Source organism: Solea senegalensis, unplaced genomic scaffold (assembly GCF_019176455.1).
Source record: "Solea senegalensis isolate Sse05_10M unplaced genomic scaffold, IFAPA_SoseM_1 scf7180000017791, whole genome shotgun sequence".
Lineage (NCBI taxonomy): Eukaryota > Metazoa > Chordata > Actinopteri > Pleuronectiformes > Soleidae > Solea > Solea senegalensis.
The window spans coordinates 860-20,021 of NW_025322523.1; the positions used below are offsets into that span (position 1 = coordinate 860).

At 44.2% G+C, this 19,162-nt stretch overlaps 2 long non-coding RNA genes across 2 annotated transcripts; both read left to right on the plus strand.

The window, feature by feature from the left end:
* Positions 1-1,212: 1,212 nt before the first annotated feature.
* LOC122764938 lies at positions 1,213-1,582 on the plus strand. The gene is made up of 3 exons (XR_006359909.1): positions 1,213-1,267; positions 1,364-1,421; positions 1,519-1,582. It is a non-coding gene; the product is annotated as an uncharacterized LOC122764938 (long non-coding RNA).
* A 3,788-nt stretch (positions 1,583-5,370) lies between these two features.
* LOC122764936 lies at positions 5,371-7,185 on the plus strand. The gene is made up of 2 exons (XR_006359908.1): positions 5,371-5,966; positions 6,093-7,185. It is a non-coding gene; the product is annotated as an uncharacterized LOC122764936 (long non-coding RNA).
* The last annotated feature ends 11,977 nt before the right edge of the window (positions 7,186-19,162 follow it).

Consider the following 19,162-nt stretch of genomic DNA (forward strand, 5'->3'; position numbering starts at 1 on the left):
GAAATACGCTGTGCTTACTGGATCCTCCGAGGCAGACAAGCTGTTAAAAAACATCAATGGTCATGTACTGAGTGCAGAAAATGGCGAGCAAAACCAGTCTATCCGAAAATGGCAGACCTACCTTCCTCCAGGCTGAGGTTATGGAAACCCCCTTTCTGGTCTACAGGAGTAGACTGTTTTGGCCCCCTAAATATTAAACTGGGACGACGGATAGAAAAAAGATGGGGAATACTGTTCAAGTGTATGACCACCAGATGCATTCATATTGAACTATTGAATAGCCTTGACTCTGACAGTTTTCTTATGTCCCTCAGGCGTTTTATTGCACGTAGAGGACAGCCCTTTGAGCTCCTTTCGGACTGTGGCACCAACTTTAAAGGAGGAAACAGAGAACTGAGAGAGGCATTTGCTGCCATGAATCCACACCTGAGAGACCAGTTAAGTAAATCCCAGCTACAGTTCCACTTTAATCCTCCAAATGCCCCTCATTTTGGCGGAATGTGGGAAAGAGAAATCAGGTCCATTAAAACTGCTCTCAGAGTAACTGTAGGAAGTCAAACCGTTTCTGACGAGGTCTTGCACACAACCCTAGTGGAAATAGAAGGAATTCTGAATTCTAAGCCGATTGGATATGCATCCTCTGACATAGCAGACCCTGATCCTATAACCCCAAATATCCTTTGGATGGGGCGGCGAGACGCTTCCCTTCCACAGGCTGTGTATGCAGACACTAACATGCTTGGACGGAGAGGATGGAGGCACAGTCAAATATTAGCTGATCAGTTTTGGTCCTGTTTCATTAGAAACTACCTTCCCAACCTACAAACACGGAGTAAGTGGCAAAAGGACACCCAGAATCTGAAGGAGGGGACTGTAGTACTCTTGATGGACCCCCAGTTGCCTAGAGGCTTATGGTCTGTAGGAAAAGTATCACGCATCCTCCCCAGTCATGATGGAAGGACCCGAACTGTAGAGGTTACATCTAAAGACAAGAAGTTTCTTAGACCAGTGGCCCGGCTCGTCGTTCTTCCACCACTTGAACCTAACTCTCACCACTAACTTGTGATTTGTAGAATTCAAATGTACCATTTGAAGGGGCGGCTGTTAAAATCCCAGGTCTCCACCTCACCTGTCTCCTCCTCACCTGCTTCGTCACTGCCACACCTACCTTGACCACGCCCCTAACCATATATAACCCGCCCCTTCCTCCCTTTGACCCCCCTTTTCTTCCCTCCAAACAAATCCAGGAGAACAAAGGAACACTGCTGTGAGTTTTATAGACATTCACTCATTTACTGATTCATTTGGTTGATACCACATTTTGTTTGAAGATTTACTTATTGTTTGTGTTTCATTACATTAGATTCCTGTGTTTAACCCTCTGCCTAAGAGAGGAAAGTAAGAGTGGATGCATTACTGATGTAAGTCTAGGACAACTTAATTTCTTATTGTATATTTGATTCTTATTGTATATTTGATACTTTCTATATTGTAATATTTCCTTTATCATTTTCATAGACAAAATCATCCACCATTACCCCTCATCACCTGTTTACAAATAAAATATTGGAACTTGGAAGGCTGCCTGGATCCTGTGTCTAAATGTGCACCCAACGTATGATGTTCAGCGAATCACCGCCAATATAGTCTACAGTTTTTTCAGTTAGTGAACTGCTACTCCTCTTAATAAACTAAATCAAGTTCTCATGTCACAGAACGGGACCAGCATCCAAGGGCATCTAGACAGCATCACAGAAAGCCGTCAACCGTATCTACTGGCTGTGGGAACCCAGAAAAACTTGATACGCAAGTACTTCATCATTGACAAACATGCCATACCATGCAAGTCACCGGACTCTCTCGCCTGTTTTGATGAGCTTTTCAAAGCTCATTTTGTCTTTGGTATGTCATATAACCACGATCTGGCAAATGTGTACAACTTTTTGGAAACCACCATCTATGAAATAGATGTTGCTACCACTAAAGTGAGTCCCATGGTTTCTGAAGTGAGGGCTCGGATGCTGCACTGAGCTAAGATGAGATGTTGTGTTTTCTCTGCAGATGTCACCAGGTGGATGTTAATTCCCTCATAAAGCACTTGAAGTTGGTTCATGGTCTTTGCTCAGGAAAGACTCTTCGTCTTAAGTGTGGTCAAGCTGGTTGTTTTCAGGTTTTTGGAACATTCTTTGGTTTTCAAAAGCACCTTAATACAGCAAATAATGATCATTGTTCTGATCCTGGTTCTGACCTCTGGCGAAGGCCCCTCTACAACTGAAGATGTAATATCAAGTCATTTAGAGGATTTGCCATCAGCAATTCCCCCTTCTTACCCCCTTGTCAGTAAGAATCTTGTAGACAGCTGTGCTACAACAGTAGCTGAACTTAAAGAGGCAGGTGTAGCTGAAACGGTCATTAACTCTTTGGTGACTTCAATGGAAGAGATTGTTGATGATGTCTACAATTAAGCACAAGAATCTGTGAAGAAGTGTCTGTCATTACAAGAGCCCAACAAAAGTGAAATTGAGTGTAAAATCCATGAGTGTTTTGAAAAAATGGAAAATCCTTTTTGTGTGTTGAACTCAGAGAACTAAGTATTTCAAAATGAAGTGGGGAAGTGTGGACCCAGTTGAATATGTTCTTGGTACAAGATTTGATACCCTGCGCAATCTGACTAGTGGAGGCTATGATCAAGTGGTGGTTACTAATAAATTTATGTACATTCCAATTTTGAAAACACTACAGTTCATTTACAGTCACCCTAATATAAAGGAGATGGTGCAGGCTGATTCCAGTCCAGGGGAAGATGTTCTCAAGGACTTGTGTGATGGGGAACTTTTCAAAAGTCATCCTCTGTTTTCAAAACACAAAAATGCCTAAAAATAATCTATGATGATTTTGAAACTTCAAATCCTTTAGGATCCAAACGGGGAATATATAAAGTAGGTGCAGTCTATTTCACCTTGCGGAATTTTTCTCCAAAATACAATTCAAGTTTAAGCAATATTCATTAGGTTGCTTTAGTTCATGCCCAAGATATCAAAACATATGGCTTTTCTAAAACACTAGATCCGATTGTGCAGGATATTAAAATACTGGAGAGGGATGGCATTAAGCTTCCCTTTTATGATCAGCCAGTGTATGGAACTATTGTTCAAGTTACAGGTGACAACCTTGGTCTTCACTGTTTGTTTGGTTTTGTTGAGTCATTCAGTGCCAGATATTGTTGCCACTTTTGTCTTGCTGAGAAAGAGGACTTTCAGACAGAATTTGATGAAGATTCACCTAAGATAGTTTTGCGAACTCGAGCACTTCATGAGGAACACTGCCAACAAATGGAGACAAATCCCAGGCTTCCCTATGTGATGGGTGTTAAACGGTCTTGCATTCTGAATTCCTTGCAGTATTTCAATACTTGTGATAATTTCTCTGTTGATATTATGCACGATATCTTGGAAGGGGTGGCACAATATGAAATGAAGCTGCTTTTACATCACTTGATAGAAAACTACACAACACTGGAGGAAATACACACAAGAATAAAGAATTTTAACTATGGCTATGTTGAGCAAGCCAACAAACCACCTGAAGTGAAGTTGGAACAGGACAGAAATGACTTGGGGTTGAATGCCATTCAATCCTGGAGTTTATTTTCCCCAATTTTATCAAAAGGTATTACAATTTTTTTGAAACACTTGATCGCAGAACACCACAGGTTATTCAAACATTTGTATCCAAACAAGGGGCTGATACCAAAGCATCATTTCATGGTGCATTACCCTATGTGTATTTTGAAAATCAGACCTCTTTTGCATACCTGGTGTATGCGCTATGAAGCGAAACATAATTTCTTTAAAAAAACGAGTTAACAGCTTCAAAATTATAACTAAAACATTGGCAAGGAAACACCAAACACAAATGGCATACAAGTGGCAGACATTTGACCCCAGCAGAGTGACAACAGGCCCTGGTAAAATGTTGTCTTTACAAGTGATGGAATGGGGCTATGAGATGGCAGAGATGCTTCAGTTACCTGTTGACACCAAGGTATTAAATGTGAAATGGGCCAAACACAATGGAACTGTGTATCGTCCAGGTTTAGTTGTTTGTGTGAGAGTTCATTGTGAGATGCCAGTTTTTCAGCGAATCCACCATGTTGTTGTCAAAGATGAGAAATTGCTTTTGGTAACTATTTCCTTACAAACAATATGTCTTGATGAGCATTTTAATGCTTTTAAAGTTGTGTGCACAAAAGTTGGACCTCATGTAGTTGATGTCAAAGAGCTTTTTTGTCATAAAGCACTTGACATACAGACATCATATGGTAGTGATAATTCAAATTTGTTCATTGTTCCATACCATTTTCTGTGAAATGTAAAGGTGCATAATAACAATGAGCTTCCCACTCTTAGCATCACATCAAGGGAATATGGCTGTTGTGTCAATAGGGTCCATTGGCTTTTTTCTGTCTTCTTTTGCATGTTTTATGTAGTTTCATTGTATTTAATTTGAACATATGGATTCTATTTGTTGTTGAACAGGCCACAATTTTGATTTCTGATGGTATGACGTGGTGCTTCTTCAAACAAATATGCTGGAATTGACTGGTAACATGGTGGATGTGTTTTTTTAAATATCTTGCAATGTTTTTATCTGTTGCATTAGTTAGTGTAATGCAAACATGTTTTGATTTTGTGATTATTAAATGTGCTAAGGTGCTTTGCTTAATTGTTTCTGATTTATTGTGTTCAGAGAAACTTCACAAATGTCACTCCAGACAAGTGATATGCATTTCTGAATGGAGTAACATACAATTTCGTATTGAGAAGAAAACGGTTAGATAATATTAAACTATATAGTGTTGAATACAATCATATTTGAGTGAAATAGAATTCTATTTTGAGTGACATTATTCTAATAAGAGTATCATACTATTGTGTATGGAGAAGAATACAATCTGGTGAAGAGCAGAATATGAATCAGTATGGAGTAGAATATAATTCTTTCTGTAGTGAATTCTAATTCTATTTTGAGTGAAATATTATTCAGTATAGAGTAAAATACATCACCACGTTGAGGAAAGTGACTGTAGAGTTATTTTAATTTTATACAACATGGAGTAAATTATTATCATGTACAGTAAACTATGGACACTAGTTAGAGTAAAAACTACTCTGTAAAATTCACTCTTTGGGAGTAATTTTTACTCTATTTAGACTGGGATCAAATGTTATCTTTTTTAGAGTAAAATTTTCTTCAATTTGAGTAAAATTTACTCAAATTTCCTGTGTAGGGCCCTGATTTGATGCTCTACAGTGCATAGTCCATAAAGCATGGAGCACAGACGTTTACAGCACTGTGCTGCGTTTTGCTGTGCACCACATTGTCTCTGGGTGTTCATATGGCTTCCGGTGCTTCAGGTACATAGACACTTTCAGGAGTTGATTTAAGTATTTCACGTTATTAATGTGGATGTGGAGGATGTTACAGTTAAATGTTAAATATGAAGTACAAGTGTAGTGCTGTAAATCATCCACTTTATCAAGTCCGAAAGGGTTGTAGAAGTAATTCAGTACTTCAGCAGCTAGATATGTTTGTAATAGCATGCTGAAGCCAGGTCATCCTTAAGGGTACAACTTACCCACAATGTTCACTGTGTGCTGCCATTCATCCCGAAAGAAGAGCATGTTATGAGCTTTCATGGTGAACTTGTATTCTTACATTGCCAGGCATCTCTGATGCAATAGAAAACCACAGGAGCTTTACAACATTTAAATACCTTTTGACACATCAAGAGTAGCCTCCAATTCTAAACTGATAGATTTTATTGTTTATGTTATTCACATTGATGTAATAGTCAGCATATTATTTAATCATGATCACATATTTTATATCTTTTCCAGTAATAGATGACATTGTGAAAGAAGGCTGTCCTGCTCCCAGTGCAGTGCTGAAACGGAAAAGGAAAGGTGTGTTGTAATGTCAATCCATAATTGTCTGAATATGGTTTTAAAAAAAAAATATATATATATATATGTATAATTGAAGTATACCACAATTAAGTAATCAGATATTTTTGTCCATAATAGTTTTAGAGAGTCCAGTCAGCACACAGTCATAGAGGAGTAAAACGTATTCACACCGACCCGAGAGGATAAAATCCTAATGAAATAAATGAACACTTGATTAATGTAGTAGTTGATCAATAGTTGATTCATTGTTGCCACTCTAAATGAATGTGCTTACAGTTTGAATGCTCCACCTTTCATTTTAAATATGTCCTGTAGTGTGGGATTTGCATTGTCCAGTCTTGGTCATCACTCAGTCTCAGTTTAGATGTTCTTAAGTAAGAGCATAAGCTGACAGTGAATGAGACTGTGATCTTTTATTTTCCCCACTGGTCTCATTGCTACACATTTCCCTTAATTCATACAGTAAGTGTGTCCATTCTTTGTAAACAGACACGTCTACTGACACATGATTTTGGTGTGATCTTGGTTTTCAAAGACAAAAAAAATACCCTAGTCTCTGCTGTGAAGTGCTCTACTCTTCTATGAAACAGTCATTTGAATTGATTTTGATTCATTTGAGCACTGATGACTGCCCATATATATTTATCCTCTCATCCATCTCTATAGTCCATTGATTACAGTCATTTACCAATGATGCATGCAAGCTCTGTACCAGAATAACTACATATCTTCCCTTTCAGAATGCCCACATACAGTATCAGGGAGCAAAGAGTTCTACCCTGTGAAGAGGGTTGCCTAATGCAAAGTTTTAAAGGTTCAATAATCCCACACAGAGTCATTCACCTGCTGACGTTTCCTAGAACTCTCATGTTAGAGAATCTACAGTCATAAAGTGCTGATAGTCTTTATGTAATCTGTGTAATAATCCTGAAAGAGTATTCAAGACGGAGGTATAGCCAAAGATTTGAACTGAATAGGGACAAAAATTGCAACTGGTGGAGTGGGAGCCGTGCAAGTCCTGGTATGTATGACTTGTGATCACAGCATATCTTATTTGATACCAACACTGAGAACATTCACATGCACACCAATAATCTTTGTTTATGATACTGGCAAAGTGCTCTCTGTAGCCCGACGTGTGCCTCCAAAAAATGTCGTCATCAGTCGAGGCAACTGAGACCAATGGAGACCGCGGTGCTGTCATTAGTCAGTTAACGACTCATTCCCGCAGCCCCTAGTGTTCTGGCGGTGAATTGCAATACCATACTGAAAACTGCAGCGCACTACCCCGTCTGTATGGTCACAGAGTTGGAAACTCTAAGAGTGACATAGAAATCCAAATGGACTCTTAATTGCTCCTTTAGGCCTCCTGTGGAGGGGGGTTTGAGGGTGGAGGGGTATCTACAAGGTCAGATATTTAAGCATCTGTTGCAAGATGCAATATTAAGGCTAATTTTATTACATTATCAAATGATTTTTTTTAATGCAAGGCCAATAACGTAATAAGTTATTACGTTATTGGCTTAACAACTTTATTACATTATTGGCAATTTATTACGTTATTGGTTTTATTACATTGAAATGATTACGTTATTGGCCGTTATCACGTTATCGGTTGCTACAGCATATAAAGAGGCTGCAGTTGTCTCAGTCAGAAATTCTAAACCATCTATCATGCTTCTCTGCTACCAGCACCATTGTACAGAAGAAAGAGGCGTATTTAAAAATGCTAAAATTGTCCATCACTGCCTTACTCTCACTATACTCCCTTTATTAGTGGATGATTAGTGTACATGCTAACATGATTGTATATGATTTCCATCCAAAAGTTAAGTTTGCAGAAAATGACACTTTGGTTCCTAAGGACAGAGCGTGTCACATACTGTACAGATTATAAAGCCCCACGAAACCAATGTCATTTGTGATTTTGGCCATATGGCATAAAAACACCAACGTGGTGGTTTGGTGGTTACCACTGTTGCCTCACAGCAAGATGGAGATTAGATTCCCCTGGGATCTTTCTGTGTGGAGCTCGCATGTTTTCCCTGTGACCCAAACAGGGATAAGTGGAAGAGAATGGATACAAGGACTTTATATGATAGTGTGCATCCACACTGTGTTCTTCTACAACCATTTCTTGACTATTACTATACTGTCATTTCATTAAATCCACTACGATACAACTATTGGGAAAACAGTCACAGGGGTCGAATGTGAGTCTTAATATGTCTTAATATGTTTTTTTGAGCATACCAAATATTGCCACCGAAAGCTGTTCATTTGCACTAAATGAAGTAATACCAAATGAAGCGTTCTTTAATATCTTATTTATTTATTTATTATTTATTTATTTATTTCGGTCATGACATTTAGATCACTCATCACATAACAGTGCAGTTCACACAATATACATAACCGAAAGGGAATGCGGGAGAAGCAAAGCTTAACTAGTCCCGCCCCCATTATCATCATACATTTCCTTCCTTTTTTTTATGACATTTTTTTTTTTTATGACATTTTGACAAAGAAAACATGTTTCAGCATCCGATAGCACTCAGAGATATGGTCTAGCTCTAGACAGTCAACTCTGACTTTTTTTTTTTTTGTTTGGTTAACTTTGCTTCCCCTGCCGTTTCCCACAGTGTCTACAGATTTCTGTCCCTGACCTTTGTCATACTTTCCTTCTGTGTCATTCTGTATCGATTAATAGTCATCTCTACATACTTCTTTTTAAATACACTCAGTTTTGCTGATTTTTTCATCCCCTCATCCAGATTGTTCCACTGTCTGACCCCCGTGACCGACATGGTAAAGGATTTTAATGAAGTTCTTACCCTTCTCTGCCTAAACCTCATGTTCCCTCTTAGATTGTGTCCCTCCCCTCTGTTCAGGAATAATGTCTGTAGATTATGAAGGAGGTTTTTGTTGGCAGCCCTGTAAATCATCTGTACTGTGCGGTATTTTATTAAGTCATAGAATTTGAGTATTTTTGATTTGGTAAATAGTTGATTTGTATGTTCTCTGTATCTGGCATAATGTAGGATTCTCAAGGCTCTTTTTTGGAGTATAAACAGGGGATAAGTAGTGGTTTTGTAAGTGTGTCCCCAGACCTCTGCGCAGTATTGCAGGTGTGGAGAGACTAGTGCGCAGTACAACAAGTACAGTGCCTTCTGGTTTAATAGTTTTTGTGCCCTCCAAAGTATGGACACACTCCTGGCCAGCTTACCTTTTAACAGCTTGGTGTGTGGCTTCAAACTTAACATGTCATCAATAATCACTCCCAGCACTTTATACTCACTAACCCTTTCAATGTCCACTCCATTAACTTGTATGTTAATATAAAATACTAATACTTTTTTCCCATACAGCATGTATTTAGTTTTCCCTAAATTTAGTGATAGTTTATTTATATTAAACCACACATGTAGCTTGGCCATTTCATTATTGACTGTTTCCACTAGCTGGTTTTGGTCTTCCCCCGAACAGAAAATATTAGTATCATCTGCAAATAATGTCAATTTCAGAATATTGGATACCTTGCATATGTCATTAATGTATAGTATAAACAGTTTGGGGCCCAGCACTGATCCTTGTGGGACCCCACAAATTATGTCCAGCCAAGACGATGTGCAATCTCCCATCTTAACATATTGAGATCTGTTGTGAAGATAACTCTTGACCTATTCCAGTGCTATGACTCTTATACCATATCACTCCAGTTTAGCTATCAAAATATCATGGTTGATGAACTAGAAAGAGAGACCATATAACTCCAGTGTTAGCTTCTCTACACTGGCTCCCCATACAGTTTAGAATTCAATTTAAAATCCTCCTCCTCACGTACAAAGCACTTAATGGTCACGCCCCTTCATACCTGAAAGACCTAGTCTTACCCTATCATCCTAATAGACCACTTAGGTCACAAAATACAGGTTTACTTGTGGTTCCCAGAGTCTGTATCTAAATATCTGTATATAAATAAACTATCACTAAATTTAGGGAAAACTAAATACATGCTTTCGTTGTTAGCTGTATGCACTTTCAAGGTGAAGTCAAGTAAATCTCGTTGTACAACTTGTATAATGACAATAAAGGCATTCTATTCTATTCTATCTATTCTGTAAGAGTAGAATGGGAGGCAGAGCCTTTAGCTACCAGGCTCCTCTCCTGTGGAACCAGCTTCCAATGATAGTTCGGGAGGCGGAGCCTCTCTCTGTATTTAAAGTTAGACTTAAAACTTTCCTTTTTGATAAAGCTTATAGTTAGAGCTGGTTCAGGGAACCCTAAACCATCTCTTAGTTATGCTGCTATAGAACTAAACTGCTGGGGGATTTTCCGGTGGTACACGCACATTCACTCTCTCACACTCAGCATTTGTTTATGACTTTTTATATGTCATTAACCTTGTCTCTTTCTCTCCCTAGTTTGTGTCTTTCCTTCCTTCCCTCTCTCTCTCTCTGTATTCTCATCATGCAGGTTGCAGGATCAAGATCCAGTTTCCGAGGCTACGCTCATCGTCACCATTATTATTATTTTGTAATTAAAAAGTCGATATCAGTAACTGTATAAACTTGTAACCTGATACAGTTGTTGTGTATCTGCTGCTGGTCTCCCTCTCTCTCTTCTGTCTCTCCCTCATCTCACTCTTGTCCTTTCTCTCCCCCCATTTTCTGTCCCCCACCTCTCCACTGTCCCCCATTTTTCCTTTCACCCCAACCGGTCGAGGCAGATGACCGCACATCTCTGAGCCTGGTTCTGTCAGAGATTTCTTCTTCTGTTAAGAGGGAGTTTTTTCTCTCCACTGATGCCTAGTGTTTGCTCATTGTGTGAACTGTTGGGGTTCTCTGCTCTCTTTGATGTTGTCTATGTACAGTGCCTTGAGATAATGTATGTTATGATTTGGCGCTATACAAATAAAATTGAATTGAATTGAATTGAATTGAATTGATGGTGTCAAATGCCTTTTTCAGGTCTATGAATATTCCTATGGAATGTAGTTTTTGATCAATGGCGTCAGTAATGGTTTCCACAGACTCAGTTAAAGCTAGCGCCGCCGAGTGGTTTCTTCTGAATCCATATTGGCTATCATATAGCAGATTGTGTTTGTTAATGAAGTTGTCTAGCCTATTGTTAAATAGTTTCTCCAGAATTTTTGACAGTTGTGGTAGTATTGAGACTGGTCTGTAATTAGTAAATTCATGTATGTCCCCTTTCTTGAACAATGGCACTACTTTCGCCACTTTCATTTTGGTGAAAGTTTGAAATGACAGGTTGCAGATGTGTGTTAAGGGTGAAGCGATTTCAACTATTACTTTCTTGATTAGCTTCATGTCGAGGTCATCAACATCTGTGGATGTTATTGCTACACATTTGTTGACCAGGTGTGTAATCTCTCTGTCCGTCACTGGGGTGAGAAACATTGTGCTTAGGTTTCTGTCTCTGTCCTTATCAAAGTGGTCCCAGTGAAGGAGTGAGTCAGGAATGTCCTTTGCCAAGTTCGGCCCTACATTGACAAAAAATTCATTAAATCTTTCTGCTATGATTTCTTTGTTATCTTCCTTAGTGTTGTTGTCCTTGAAGTAGAGAGGATAGCTAGGTTTTATGTTTTTGTTTTTTTCATTTAGAATGTTCCATAGTTTTTTAGTATAGCTCATGTTTTCTGCCAGCAGATTACTGTAGTATTCTTTTTTGCAGTCCTTTAGGATGCTGTTTAGTTTGTTCCTGTATTGTTTGTATCTCGTTTCTGAATGTTCTGTCCTTAATCTCATGTACTGTCTGTACAGGGTGTTTTTCTTCTTCATTTATCAACGTTTTTGTTAACCATGGTTTCCCCTCCTTTTTCTGATTTGTGTGTCTTTTCATTACAGGACAGTGTCTATTATACAACGTGTTAAATATTTGCAAAAAGGAATCATAAGCATCATTTACATCTGTTTCTTTGTAGACCTCGTTCCAGTCCTGCCTCATTAGTTCGTTTTTCAGTGTAAGCATCCCTTTTTCAGTCCTGACCCTTCTATATATATATTTCTATTCGGTCTGTCACAGTGTGCTTCCAGTCATAGATAGTAAAGATTGGCAGGTGGTCGCTTATGTCATTTATCTTGTTATGCCTGTCCCTATGATATTTGTCACGACCCGGCTCATGGTCGGACAAATAAAAGGAACTGCGCAGGTAAAAGTAACAAAATGATAATTTATTTCCCTAACACAAGGGACCAAAATGACGGCAAAGCAAACAAAGAGAACACCATAGAAAACGAGGGGCTGCGGCGGAGCGGCACACCGCTCTCCCTCCGGAGCCAGGCGATGTCAGGAACAGCCTGAGGCAGGAGGAAGGACCAGCTTAACACAGGTTTGGGAATTGGCCACGCCCACCAGCTCATCACCTGCAGCTTGACAAAGCAGAGGCCACCATACACGCATACACACATCCACAGGCAGGAGGCCATCACACCCCCCTCCCTGAAAAACGGGGCCCAACTCCGAACTCGACAATGGCTCCCTCATTATTAAACCAAAACCAATTTTTTCTTTTTTTTTTACTTTGCAAATATATAGGCTACACATTCTACCTACTATAAAGTTTGTTTTCTTCACAAATATATACATTCTACTTACTTTAATTTTTTTTTTCACAAATATATACCTTTTACTTACTTTGAAGTTTTACTTTACACGTATAGAGTTTACGATGTTTAAGGCACACACACAAGGGCACACACATCCGAGGACAGGAACACCAGCTGCTGTTGAGAACCACACAGCTCACTACGCGCATCTTCCACACCCCCACCTCAGCAACCTGGTACCAGTGGGAAGCAATTTAAGAGGGAAGGATGACAGAAGAGGGAACAGGAGAGCAACAGGACAACATCATAACAGCAATAAAGTCTTAGCTCAAACCTCAATCCTGAGGAACGCGAGACAGTGCGTCGGCTACGACGTTTTCCGCACCCTTTATGTGTCTAATATCAAGCCAATGTGTCTGTAGAAATAACGACCAACGTATCAGACGCTGGTTAGGACATTGCAGCGAGTTCAAAAACAAAAGTGGGTTGTGGTCAGTGTACACCACTACGGGTACCGCTCCAGAGCCCAAGTACACTTCAAAGTTTCTCAGAGCCCAAACTAAGGCCAGTGCCTCCTTTTCAATCGTTGAATAGTTCAATTGATATGAGTTAAATTTCTTGGAAAAGAAACAGACTGGTTTTTCCAAACCCAACTCATCGGCTTGCAACAAAACGCCACCTACTCCGATGTGACTAGCGTCGACTTGAAGCGCAAAAGGTCGGTCAAACCTCGGAGCGGCCAGGACCGGTGCTTCACACAGCAGAGACTTTATCCTCTCAAACGCCTGCTGACAGAGAGGAGACCACACAAATGGGACACGCATTTTAAGTAGATCAGTTAATGGTGCAACGACTTCTGAGAAATTACGGCAAAACCCCCTGTAATACCCCACCAAACCCAGGAACCTCATCAGTTCCTTCTTGGTAGTGGGCGGAGGATAGAACTGGACAGCTCTTATTTTCTCTGCAACGGGACGGACTTTACCCTGACCCACAACCCGGCCCAGGTACGTCACCGTGGCCCGTGCAAATTCGCACTTGGCGAGGTTGATGGTCAGGCGCGCCTCAGCCAAGCGCAGGAACAACGCACGGACACGCTCCACATGAGACGGCCACGAGTCTGAAACCACCACCACGTCGTCCAAATACACAGTGCACCCCTCTAAGTCCCCCAAGACTCTGGTCATGAGCCTCTGGAACGTGGCAGGAGCGTTTCTTAAACCAAAAGGCATAACATTATACGAGAAGAGACCATTTGGTGTAATAAATGCAGACAGGTCACGTGCACGCTCGGACAACGGAACCTGCCAATATCCTTTCAACAGGTCAAATTTACTCACAAATGCGGCATGGCCCACTTGGTCAACGCAATCCTCCATACGAGGCAGCGGGAAAGAATCTGGTTTCGTTACCGCATTTAGCTTGCGAAAATCAGTGCAGAACCTGAATGTTTTGTCTGGCTTCGGCACTAAAATGCAGGGAGATGCCCAACTGGAAAAGGAGGGAACAACAATACAATTATCCAACATATACTTCACTTCCGCATCAAGGGACACACGTTTTTCAGGACTAACGCGGTAAAACCTTTGGCGAATTGGGAGTGCATCACCTACATCTATATCATGTTCAATTACATTTGTTTGAGTACGAGTGTCACCAAACAGAGATGGGAAGGAACTTATCACTTCAACTAGGTCAGCTTGTTGTGACTCAGACAGATGGCCCAACAGAAGATGTAATTTGTTCAAGGACTCAGAGTTTTTTAACCGACCTTGCTGCACCCCAGCATCAGCGTCGGGCAGACCATCCTCCACCCCGGCAGGCACCGACTGTGGAGGGTAAACCACAGACACTCTACTCACAGAACACACAGGCCGCGCAGGCACAGAGGAGGCGGAGACAGCTTCACCTGGAGGGACACGTTCATAGTAAGGTTTCAATAAGTTGACATGACACATCTGGACACTCCGTCTACGATCAGGCGTAGCAATGATGTAGTTATGTTCAGACGTTTTTTTCTTTATTTCATAGGGACCTCCATACTTTGCCTGAAATGGAGAAGTAATGATGGGAAGTAACGCCAAGACCCGGTCCCCCTCACTGAACACACGCTTCTCAGCCCTCCGGTCATACAGTGTCTTCATCTTACTCTGTGCAGTACCCAAGTTTTTCTTTGCCAATACCCCTGCAGCATACAACCTATGACGGAACCCATTTACATAATCAAGTACATTTTCTGGTGGAACAGCATCCTTCCATTGCTCGCACAAAAGATCCAGAGGGCCGCGCACAGTGTGCCCAAACACCAAATCGTTGGGACTAAACCCTGTGCTCTCTTGGGACACCTCCCTCGCCGCTAACAGTAACCAGGGCAACCCCTCCTCCCAGTCTCCATCCAGTTTCACACAATATGTACGTAACAACGACTTCAGAGACTGGTGAAAACGTTCCAGGGCCCCCTGACTCTGAGCGTGATATGCCGATGCTTTATTGTGTTTAACCCCCAACTGTTTCAAAACTTGTGAAAACAGGTGAGAGGTGAAGTTTGATCCGCGGTCAGTTTGAATCACCTTCGGGATACCGAATATAGCAATGAACTGTGTCAGGGCGCGCACCACAGAACGCGCTGTGATCGTGCGTAAAAGGATACTGTGGCAGTGGGGCTTGGTTAGAGCGACGGCTGCTGGAGGAAAGGAAGGAGTGGCTCAGCCGGTGATCAGACAGCTGGACAGAATCAGGTAATTAGTCAGCTATATAAGCATGTTTGTAACCTGGTTCTGGTCTCTTGCAGTAGGCTGGGTCCGCACACGGACACACAGAGAGAGAGAGAGAGAGAGAGACTGAGAGACACAGGGACACAGAGAGTCAGACCAGCGCAGCGCAGGAGAGCGCTGACACACCAGCCACAGCTGACTGCTTATGTTTTGTTTGATTGATTATTTTCAGTTACAATAAACCAATATATTTGCTCCCTCAACGCCGCCTCCTCGTCCTTCCCGAACCCCAGTGAGTGGGAAAGGCTCACAGTGGCGCCTGAATAGGGACACATGGAAGGACAATCTCCGCTGTCGCTGGCCCTTCAGCACCTCACTGCGATGCAGGAGAGCACCACCACGCTGCAGCAGCAGCAGTCCCAGCTCCTCGCGGACATGGCGGCGTCACAGCGGGACGATCGTGCTCTCCTGCGGGAGCTGCTGCAACGCCCGGCTGCCCACGGCGCCGACCCGGAGCCCGGTCGAGGACGGTCTCCGCCCGTCGCCCTGCAGCGGATGACCGCGGAAGATGACCCGGAGGCATACCTGGACATCTTCGAGGGCACGGCGGAGGCGTGTGGGTGGCCGGAGGAGGAGAGAGCGCTTCGGCTTCTTCCCCTGCTCACTGGCGTGGCGCAGCTGGCCGCGCACAGCCTGCCGGCGGCGGCGCGTCACGACTACACACAGCTGAGGAGAGTCATCCTGGACCGGCTGGGCAGTACGTCGGAGGGACACCGGCGGCGGTTCAGGGGGCTCTCCTTTGAAGAAGCCGGGCGCCCCTTTGCATACGCGCAGCAGCTCCTGGACGCAGCGAGGCGCTGGCTCCAGCCGGGGACCCACTCCGCTGAGGACGTCGTTGGACAGGTGGCGCTGGAGCAGTTCATCGCTGGGTTACCATCGTCCACAGCCAATTGGGTCCAGTGCCACCGCCCGGCCAACATCGAGGCAGCGATCGTCCTCGCGGAGGACCATCTCTCTCTTCCCCGGCGGAGCATGAGGGAGGAGACCAGGCCAGCGACGATCCCTGCCACACACACACACACACACAGCCGGAGCATGCATCGCTCCGGTCGTCTAATTACCCTCTGCCGTCTTTCCCTCAGGGCCCAGCCTACGTGTCTGATCACCTGGCACCCCGGGGGGCTCCTCAGACGCCAGGGCAGGTGTGCTGGCGGTGTGGGCAGCCCGGCCACATCAGAGCGGAGTGCCCGCTCATGGAAGTGGGGCAAGTGGTTCGGGTTGCCGGGCCGCCGGCCCCCTCCCCCGGTTCGGAAGGGACGTACCGTATACCGGTATGTATACAAGGGGGTACACATCAAGCTCTGCTGGATTCTGGTTGTGAACAGACCATGATCCATCAGCGCTTGGTTCGACCGGGGGCATTGTTAGAGGCATCGTGGGTGAGGGTGAGGTGTGTGCATGGGGATATTCACGATTATCCGGTGGTGGCCCTGGAAATTTGTTTTAAAGGGAAAAAACATAGAGTAAAGGCTGGAGTTAGTACTCGCCTCACGCACCCTCTAATTTTGGGAACAAACTGGCCGGGGTTTACGAGCTTAGCAGGGGAAACCATGAGGGTGCGGTCACGTAAGTCAGGGAAATGTGAGTTATGTGCTGTCCTTAGTGGTGAGGCGGAGGTGCCGCATCCCGACGCTGCTGGGGGGGGGGCACAGATGGCGCCCATGGAAGATTTTCCCCTAGCACAGTCTCGGGATGAGACCCTCCGCCACGCCTTTGACCAAGTGATGGAAATTGATGGTTGTCCGGTTCACCCTAACACAGCACTCTCTCACCCCTACTTTGTTGTCGTTAAAGACCGTTTATACAGAGTGAGTCGTGACGCTCGAACAGGGGAAGAGCTCTCCCAGTTGTTAGTCCCAAAAAGCCGCCGAGAAACGATTTTCCAGGCGGCTCACCACAACCCCATGGCGGGTCACCTCGGATATGATAAGACACTGAACCGGATCATGGCCCGATTTTACTGGCCGGGCATTCGGGCGGATGTAAGTCGGTGGTGTGCATCCTGCCGCGAATGTCAATTAGTCAACCCTCCGGCCACCCCAAAAGCGCCCTTGCGCCCATTACCATTAATGGAGGTCCCTTTTGATAGGCTTGCCATGGACCTCATCGGGCCATTAGACCGGAGCGCACGGGGATATCGCTTTGTGTTAGTTCTAGTGGACTATGCAACACGATATCCCGAGGCAGTACCCTTGCGCAACATCTCGGCGAAGAGTGTTGCACAGGCACTGTTTCAGGTCATCTCCCGAGTTGGGATCCCGAAAGAGATCCTGACTGACCAGGGCACATCGTTTATGTCACGTACACTACGCGAGCTATACGAATTACTGGGCGTCCGCTCAATCCGGACTAGTGTGTACCATCCCCAGACCGATGGCCTGGTGGAGCGGTTTAACAAAACGCTAAAGAACATGATTCGTAAGTTCGTACACGAGGATAGTCGTAATTGGGATAAATGGTTGGACCCTCTGTTGTTTGCAGTGCGGGAGGTGCCCCAGGCCTCCACAGGTTTTTCGCCCTTTGAACTCCTGTTCGGCAGGAAACCTCGGGGTGTCTTGGACCTGGTTAAGGAAAACTGGGAGGCGGGTCCAAGCACCAGTAAAAATGAGGTACAGCACGTACTGGACCTGCGAGCAAAACTCCATTCACTGGGTCAGTTATCACGGCAGAATTTGCTCCAGGCCCAGGAACGTCAACAGCGGCTGTACAACAGAGGGGCTAAACTTAGACAGTTTTCACCGGGAGATAAAGTGCTTCTATTGCTGCCATCGTCTAGCTCCAAATTACTCGCCAAGTGGCAAGGGCCCTTTGTGGTCACACGACGAGTGGGGGATGTTGACTATGAGGTTGTGCGTTCTGACAGGGGTGGAGCAACACAGATTTACCACCTTAACCTCCTCAAAGCCTGGAGGGAGGTGGCGTCTGTATCTCTGGCCACCACGGTGATTGAGAGAGATGAGCTGGGTCCGGAGGTGAATAAATTAAACAGGTCGGCGCCGGTCCCCGTTGACGATCATCTCTCGCCGGGCCAGAGAGCAGACGTGGCCTCGTTGCAGCGGCAGTTTGCCGACGTGTTCTCTCCCCTGCCGGGACGCACAAACCTCATACACCACCACATAGAAACTTCCCCGGGTGTGACAGTGCGTTCACGACCCTATCGCCTGCCGGAACATAAGAGGAAAACTGTTCAGGCAGAACTTCAGGCTATGTTAGAGATGGGAGTAATAGAAGAGTCCAACAGTGACTGGTGTTGCCCCATTGTTCTTGTTCGCAAGTCTGATGGGTCAATACGGTTCTGTGTGGACTACCGTAGAGTCAATGAGGTGTCCAAATTCGATGCCTATCCAATGCCCCGGGTCGACGAACTCCTGGATCGGCTGGGCACGGCTCGCTTTTTTACGACACTGGATTTGACCAAGGGCTACTGGCAGATTCCCTTGTCGCTAGAGTCCAGGGGAAAAACGGCCTTCTCCACTCCGTATGGTTTGTACCAATTTGTAACGCTTCCATTTGGGTTGTTCGGGGCCCCAGCCACGTTCCAGCGCCTCATGGACCGGGTGCTGCGGCCTCACTCTGCATATGCTGCGGCCTACTTGGATGATGTCATCATTCATAGTGAGACCTGGGAGCAGCATATGCAGCAGGTGGGAGCAGTGCTGGAGTCCCTGAGGAGGGCGGGGCTCACGGCCAATCCAGGGAAGTGTGCAGTTGGACGGAGGGAGGTACGGTATTTGGGGTACCACTTGGGGGGAGGGCAGGTGCGGCCACAGATACAAAAGACCGCAGCGGTGGCAGCCTGCCCAAGACCCAAGACCAAAAAAGAGGTTAGGAGGTTTCTGGGGCTGGCCGG